General features: G+C 42.1%; 1 long non-coding RNA gene across 1 annotated transcript; it reads left to right on the forward strand.

The window, feature by feature from the left end:
* The first annotated feature begins 6,333 nt into the window (after positions 1–6,333).
* LOC128821833 (uncharacterized) lies at positions 6,334–8,550 on the forward strand. The gene is made up of 3 exons (XR_008441245.1): positions 6,334–6,356; positions 6,726–6,919; positions 8,536–8,550. It is a non-coding gene; the product is annotated as an uncharacterized LOC128821833 (long non-coding RNA).
* Positions 8,551–8,621: the final 71 nt, after the last annotated feature.

Raw genomic sequence — 8,621 nt, forward strand, 5'->3', positions numbered from 1 at the left:
TATAATTTATAATGAACAATATAAATTTTTCCATAATGCCCTGATTTCTAAATTCAAATAAGCATATACAAGACAGTCAATGCCAACGTTAATAACAATGCTGTAGCACTACTAGCTGCACTTAATCTCCAACATTGATATACCTAAAATCAGACATCTCTGAAAGATGAGCAGGAGACACCTGATTTCCAGAGATGCCGGACTTTTCAGAGTTTTCACCAAATCAACAGGACACCTAAGTTCTTCTGATCTCTGAAAGTCAAGTCTACCTCAAATCAGATGTTGAACAATAGAAAAAGAAAAGCACTGTAAACCTCTCCAAATTTACCTAGAAGTGGTTTTGCAGTAGAAAACAGCTGAAGTCACTGCATAAAAAGATGCCAAATGACCAAAATCAACTGACCAAAAAAATGGAAGAACTTCCTTCTAGCTAACATTCAGCCCTAGCATTTTCAATTAACCTCTTTCAAAACCCACTAACAAAACAGTAAGTTAATTTGCAAGCAGAAGTTTTAATTTAGTAACATTCCTTTGAGCAAGGTAGCCAGGGTGTGCAATGCAGAACTTTCTCAGCATCCAGAGCCCAACTGTCCAGAATACCATCTCTTTCAATTTCCTAAATACTACATCCAGCCCTTTTCACACACTTGCTAAAAAGTTCCCTGTTGCTCCATGAGGTTCTGGTTAATAGACATGTCAGGGTTATCCGAGTGACACTGTCACCCAGCACAGATGGGTTCTCTTGGGGATATTGGCAGAGTGAGGATAGCACTAAACCATAGGTACAATTCAAACTTTGTTTTCTTAACAGGATGTTATGATTGATACAGAAGAGAATTTATTATTAGAATGGCACAGGATTTCTACAAGCAGAGTCAACATAGTACAATCTGTAACTACCACGGTAGGGAATTTATAATACAATTTAACTTATAATTTCTCATCACCTGAATCTCTGCAGCTCAGGTCAGATCCCAATCCATGGTTTGTTGTATCAGTATTACAATGACAATCTCGAGGGGCTGGGGAGCCAGAAGTTGCAGGGGCTGCCTGGGAAGTCAGAGCAGGGCCTGGCAGCCAGGACCACCCAGCCATGGCAGCCAGATCAGCCCAGGGTATCAGACACTTCCCTGGGACAACAAAGGGCAGGCTGGGACACGGGACCAGGGTGGAGCTGGCTTGGCCACCAGGCACTCACATAACGTGACTCTGCACACGTATACCAAGCTACTAAGATGCAGGTATGCTCAGATCTGAATCTGTGCCTAGCCTATATAAAGCATGCCCAGGTAATATAAGGGCTAAATAGAAGTAATTTCCTATGTAAACCTACTTTTTCTTTTTTTTTTCTTTTCTTTTTTTTTTTAGGGAAATGAAATTAAAAATATAATTTATTTTCTATAATGCAGCTTACAAACCACATATTTTTTGATGTTGCTGTAAGATAGATGGGAGAGTTAGCTATTCTAATTGCTGCCACTGCTTAGGTATTCAGACTGAAGATTTTTATGTACACTATGATCAAAAGCAATGCCTGATGGTGTCAAAGGAGAGATTATACCGTGTTTCAGTTGGCTTCAGATAAAGACCATCTTTGTTTACTGACCTTCACTGTAAAAAGATTTTAAGTAACAGACATATAATGTGAGTTCAAATTAATGTTATAGAAAACATCACTGTGTACAGCAAACTGCATCTGCTGCCAACAGAGTAATGGTTTAGCTAGGAAATTGCTAGTTAAATTCTCATCAAAATCTTGTGTCTGAAGTCAGTGTATTACCCTCTTCACATTAGTTTGTTTAGATCCACTTCTCATCACAGATCTATGATTTAAAGCTCCATCTAGAAATATAAGTCTTGTGCAGCCTTTGCTGTGGAATTCTTAGCAAGTAGAGCTGTTTGAAAACTCTTACAACAGTATATTCAAAATATTTTTTTTTAATCGAGGAATAAAAATACATTAGAGAGAATATTAGTTTTTAGATAGAATATTAATGCCTCTTTTGAGAAGCTTCTTAATAATTTTTCACCTTTATAAATGCTCAACCACCTTGTAAAACTGTTCTGAAAAGTGTACTTTTTTGTGATGATGATGATTAATAGAAATGAGAACAGATTTGCCCCTTTTTCCAAAAATATCCTAAACTGCTCTCCTATGCAGACAGGTTCCTATTCCTGGATCTTACATAAGGATCCACATTTTGGATACAGAAAGTTAGAAGTTCATTTCCTCATTTCTTGTATATACATGTAAACAAAGATATTGAATAGTCCCACTATTTTTTTGCCAAAGTATGTTATTTGAAGCTGTATTTCTGTTAACAAAATACCACTTTGGTCAAAAAAAGTGGGGGCACATGTCAAGATAAATGGTCTTTTTGTAGACTGTGACTAGGAAGTAACCTCAAAACCTTTTGCTGCAAGCTACTGATGACTGCGATAGGTAAATCTGTTCTGTGCTCCAGAAAATTTCTGCAACATAGGTTTTGTTTTCATCAAAATATTTCAGTGAAACAGTATTCTAGTAGGAAATTACATTCTGGATAAATTAATCTCCCTAGGGAGCACATCAGTTCCCGTTTCAGCAAAGACACAAGCACATGAATGACGGGGATGAAATCCTTCTGCCTTCAGTCTACTCCTAAGCTCACAAGACATGGGATCCCTGCAGTTTTCATGCTGCCTTGATAACATGTTGTAGACACAGAAAGATCTGCTAGCACAGGATCATTCAACTCTCCCTCCTGTCCTCTGTCATTTGCTCACCCTGGAAACTAGAGTTTCTCAATTTAGGAGTGAGGAGTAGTGGAGAAAGCTGTGGGAAGACCTGGGGCATATCTGACCCTGTTGGGAATCACGCTCTTCCCAGCCTTCGTCCTGGAGTCGTTGCTGAACTCTCTGGATGCCTTGAGGGCACTGAAGGGTTGCGGCTCAGTTCAGTTCAGCAGTGATGTGGGAAATGGATTTGTAGAGACAAAGACCAAGTTCTGCACTGTGGCAAGTGAGCACCTGAGAGAGGTTGTTTTACAAGGACAGAACTGATCAAAAGGCTTTTTCCTTGATGTCTCAAAAATCAATAAGAACTGAAGTAAGGGAAGTGGAAAAGACAGAGAAGTAAGGAATGATGTGTCAGTAGATGATAGGAGAGGTTCCAGAAATGGGGCAGAGGCAATCACCCGCATCAGCAGCCAAAGGTCTGGGGAACTATCAATGGATCAGTGTATCCAGGAGTGTGCAGTAGAGCAAGAAATGCCCATTTTCACTGCAGTTAATTTATTAAACAAATATCTCTCAATAGAATTTGACATCAGTCTTACTTCCCTAAATGTGTATAAATACATAACTTACTTCATGGCAACATTAATGATCACAGCAGCCAACAGCTGTCTGCTTACAAATTTACTATAATGCTTAAACCCCTACATACTGGAATTCCTTTTTTTTTTTTTTCAAATAATCAAGGAACTGAAAAGAGAACTAAATCTTGTGCTCTTTCATTAACTTGGTCTTGAAGAATTGGCTCACCAGTGATCCTTGCATCATATTTCAACAGCTAAGAAGTCTTACAGCACTTAAAATCTTTAAAAAATCCCAAACAAACAAAAACCAGAAAGACTAATTATTTTGCAGCCAAACCTGACAAAATCTAACACAGTACAGAATTGATAATACTGTTTCACTAACTTCCTTTGCAGTTCTTTTTCTGGTAGAACTGGCATCTTTTGTGGAACATAAGAGTGTTTACAAGAGAGAAAATGTTCTGCAAACTGAAAAGAAGTCAGCAGAAGTGCCTCTAGGGAGGGTAAAATAAGAATACCTAATTGTATTTAAACGTGCAGATGTATTTTTGCATAAAACTGTGCTGCTTCTTAATTCCTCTTATAAAAAATGCATGGGTATTTGGACATACGTTAATACGAGGAAATCATTCTTATTCCAGGGGTTATTTGTTTTGAGTCAACATTAGCCAGAAGGTATTTCTGAGGCCAATCATGAAAACGGAATTTTTAAATCCTTACAGATTGTTATTTTTAATATGAAAAACCACAGCTAGTGATTTTTATTAAGAGAATACGTATAAAGAATAAAACCTCCATGTCTAAGAGCCTGGGTAAGCACAATGCTTTGCTTATTCATATGCTGAGTGCAGACTGCAACTCAGTATTTAGCAGGCCTGCAGGAGGCAGTGCGTGCCTGACCACACTCTCCTCTTTTTTCACCCTTCTAATAGCATTGGACAGTCAAAAAAGCAGTGAAAGAAGAAGGGCATGTATTAAGGAATTTGTTATGCAGGATGCACTCAGGCTTGACGCCAGTCTCAGCCATGTAGATGAGACTTAACCCAACAGTTAGTTATCTCTGTGCCCTGCTGTATTTACAGGATTGCAAACTGAGAGCAGAATTGAACCTGAGGAATCATTTTTCAGAATCATGGGGCTTTTTGTCTATAGGAAGGCAAGATGATGCTGTTAAGAGGCAAAAACTGTTAAGAGATCTGGGTTCATAATTAAAGATTTCTGATGTGACTCTTTCAAATTAGTTATGAACTCTCATTTTTTACTCTTGATACCAAGGATGATAAGAGGAATGCTCATCTTATTCAGCTGAAGTGTTTAATTTTCCATAATAACTGTGATGTGCTTTGCGGTGGCAGTACTGAATGTCACAAAAACAGCTATGAGGACCTAGCATTATGTACTTTGATTGAAGATACACAGTCAGATAGCTGAACTGAAAACTGAAAAAAAATTTAAAAATAACCTTAGAACAGATCAATTGTTCCGCTCCAGTGTGATCTCTCAGTGCAGAATTATGCTGAAGTTAGTCTTGTAAAAGCTTTGGTAGAGGTGGCTTAAGAGCTGTTTTTCAGTCAGCTGCATCAGACAGTGAGTGTTTATCTTCTATTTATTTAATTGCTCACTTCAGTTCACAACTGAGGATGTTTGTTCAAACGGAGGAGTAGTTTGTTCTTCTTCCAAGTACTCTCCTTCTGACCGATGATGTTTCCAAAGCAGCAGCCTTCAATCCCGAGCCCTGCGTCAAGCCCAAGAGGATTGGGTTTAGTTTCTACCTCGTGTCCTCAGTGTGGAGTCAAAGGACAGCAGGAAAAGACGATCCAAATCCAAGGGCAAGTAACACTTTACAGAGTGAGGAGGCCGAGGGCCGAGATGACCCTCGCCACAGCTACGTTTAATACCATGAATTAAAGCACGTAATTTATGACCGGACAGGGCACCAGTGCCACGTTTTGGCCACAGCCATACACATACCTCGGTACTAGGCAGGCTTGGCCCTACCGTCGGGAAAAGAGCCAATTTCCTTCCCTTCGGGCCGACGGGGCTGTGGGTGACTCCACGCAGGCCCCGCCCGCCGCCAGCGCCGCCCCTCGGGCCGAGCAGCTGCGGCCCCCGATCCGTGTGGGGCCGTGTGGGGCCGTGTCGGGGCCATGTCGCGACACAGGCGGGTTCTGCGGCGGCAGCCCGGCGGGGCTGCGGGGGACTGGGCTGCCGGCGCCGCGGGGCGCGCCCGGGCCGAGGCCCTCAGGGAGGTCGGCGTGGACGAGGTGGTGGAAATGGCGGTGCAGCTCGCCCTGGAGCGGTTCCGGAGCGGGGACGAGGCGGGTGCGCGGCACAGCCCGGCCCGGGGGCAGCCTGCGGCTGTTGGGAGGGCGCTGGCAGCGGGTCAGGGAGGGGATCCTGCCCCTCTGCCCGGCCCTAGTGAGGCACGGCTGGGGTGCTGTGTCCGGCTCTGGGCTCCCCAGCACAGAGACAGGGAGCCACTGCAGGGGTCCGGCAGAGACCACTGAGATGAGATGAGAGGTCTGGAGCATCTCTTATCAGGAGAGGTGTGGGAGTTGGTCCTGTTAAGCCTAGAGGAGACCGAGAGGGGATCTCACTAATGCATATGAAGATCTTCAAGATGAGTCCCAGGAAGGCGGTGCAGAATTTCTGGTGGCAGGACAAGGAGCCGTGGCCATAACTTAAAACACAAGAAGTTCCACCTGAACATGAGGGAGAACCTCTTTCCTTTGAGAGTGGCAGAGCACTGAAACTGCTGCCCAGGGAAAGTGCTGAGTTTGCCCCTCTGGAGACATCCCAAACCCTAGATGTGTTCCTCTGTCAGCTGCTCCAGGTGACCCTGCAGGGGGTTGCACTGGCTGGTCTCCCTTCCAATCCTAGCAATTCTGTGGTTCTGTAACACTGAGTTGTCAAGATTAGTGCCTGTTGCATTGTTACTGTTTTCTCATTATTATTTATCATTCTAGAGATGGAATTTCCTTCTAGCTTCACTAGTACTGAAAGAGCATTTGTTCACCGGCTCTGTCAGTCTCTTGGACTGGTATCTAAAAGCAAAGGGTAAGTCAGGGTACAATTTTCAGGTTTTTGGTGCAGACCAATAGAATTTCAAGACTAATGATAACCTGACTGATGTTTTCAACATACTCAACTGTGTTGCAAGGAATAGTATTAGAGAAAAAAGTGTAAAAGAGAAATGAGCATCTGTGTTCGTTGCTGTATGCATGCTTGGAAAAGCTTGTGACATGCCTTTTGGGACAGCTTGCTTTTATACTTTGTGGATTTAATGGCTCCATTAAAAAAGCTTCTCACTGTGATTTCTGGTTTTTTTCCCAAAGATTTTGCATAGCATCTCCTACCTTGACAGATCAAAGTCAACCTAGAGCAGGTTCCTTTTTCCTAAAATATGTTTTCTTCTCCCACCGACAGAAAAGGAGCCAATCGCTACCTGACTGTAAGGAAGAAGGATGTATCAGAGGCACACGCAGGCATGACTTGTGGCTTGGCTCTCCGTACGAAACACGCTGTTCGGAGTCTGATTCAGCGCTTTCCCGTCACAAATAAGGAAGGCACGGAACTCCTGCCAAGGACAGAGCGAGGAAATGCCTGTGCTGTTGAATCTGGTACGTTGGGCGTGTGTTGTGCTTTGGACTTGTCCATCGCCACCACTTGGAAAAACCACCTGCAGCCCAAAGACAAAAGAAACCTCTTTGTGTTCTGTCCCCTCTCGTGTCCTAACAGACACCTTCTTGCAAACGCATTAACTTTCCTTACTTTTAAGGTCTTTTGGAACTGGTGCTGTGAGGAACTTGGGAAGTCATATCATGCACATGGTGATGTCCACCTTGTGTTGTGTTACTTTAGAATCTTTGAGGCAGTTCCAGCCAAACCTTTTTGGAAGCACATTTTGAAATGTGGCTCCATAAAAGTTCTGTGAGGTGGGATTGAAGAGTCAGTGTTCCCCTGCTGCTGTAAGAGCACCCATATGAGAAAATGAAGTTGTCTGTTCTGCTTGTAGAAATTAATGTCCTTGATAAATGAAGAATTTTAATTTTTATTTCTTCATCTCTACAAAATATATTTGGTCCTTAAGAGACTACTGTCCAGACTTCTTGATTTCTTGAATATGGAAGAGTTCACTGAAAGACAAACTTCTGATAAAATGTTGGGTTTTTTTTTTTAAAAAAAGCAAGGTTTTAATCTAGATTATTGCTTTAGCAGCTACAAGTGGAAGAGTTACAGTGTGTTTCTGTGTGCAGAGATGGGTGTAGTGAACAGAAAACACTTGTACCAATATGCCTTGTTTAATGGCATGGTTCTGATAGGTGGTGTCTGTTCCTGAAGTGTTTCCTTTGCTGTTATTTCCAATTGTTTCAGTTGTTTAATAGGATTGTTTAATGAACAGAGGGAAGCTATAATGCAAGGACTGAAATGCAATGTCTTAGGAATGTAAGGGAGAAGTTAATGAGCAGTGTAATATTTGCCTTTCTCCGCATCTCAAGAATGTATTTTTAGTTCTCCCGATCTCTTAGTCTGTGTTTGTCTTGGTACAACAGAGCTTGAAATTTAGTATATGAATCTGTTACTGACATTAAATATGTATCATTGACTTTACAGCAAGCTTTTCATTCTTCTGGAAGATAATTCTCAAGGAATTAGAGAGTAGCACTTGCAATGATGGATGTGAAGTAGCTGCCTCAGAAGATGTGCCCGTTTGTTGGCTACTTATGCACTGCTTTGTAACACATCACACTGCTGTGTGGGGGCCAGGACTCTTGATACAGCATGCTTGCATTAGTATGATTTCAGGCAAAGGCGTGGAATAGCTTCAAGGCTTACCCCTGGAAGTGTGTATTTCTAGGGAGAACTGCAGGTGTGAAATGTGGGCGCAGATACAAGGGCCACCAAAATCCACCGGGCTGTGTTCTCTGGTTTAGTTTCTGTTTCTCCTTTTGCTCTTTGTGGGCTTTTTTGACTTGGAGCAATGCTCTGGAAGAGTCTGGTTTTGTTCAAAATACCTATGAAAGTAATAACTGTTTTGAAAGATATTTATTTCAAGCACTGCAGGAGGACATGTTGCTATAAATATGACTTCTAAATGTGTGATGGGTTTGTCACTCTACCCACAGGGATGCATCAAAAGTCAGCAATGTTAATTTTTCAGTACAGTTTTTGAGCAGTGTTTTTCTGTGACCTTCCTCTGTACCTGCATAAATAAACTTTTACCTTGTCTTCACAGAAAACAAAGAAGTAAACAAGATAACTTTTCGACTTAATGATGGTATCCCCCAGGTCCCAGTGGAAAGAGGGGAATCAGAGTTTGAT

This window comes from Vidua macroura, chromosome Z (genome assembly GCF_024509145.1).
Source record: "Vidua macroura isolate BioBank_ID:100142 chromosome Z, ASM2450914v1, whole genome shotgun sequence".
Classification (NCBI taxonomy): Eukaryota; Metazoa; Chordata; class Aves; order Passeriformes; family Viduidae; genus Vidua; species Vidua macroura.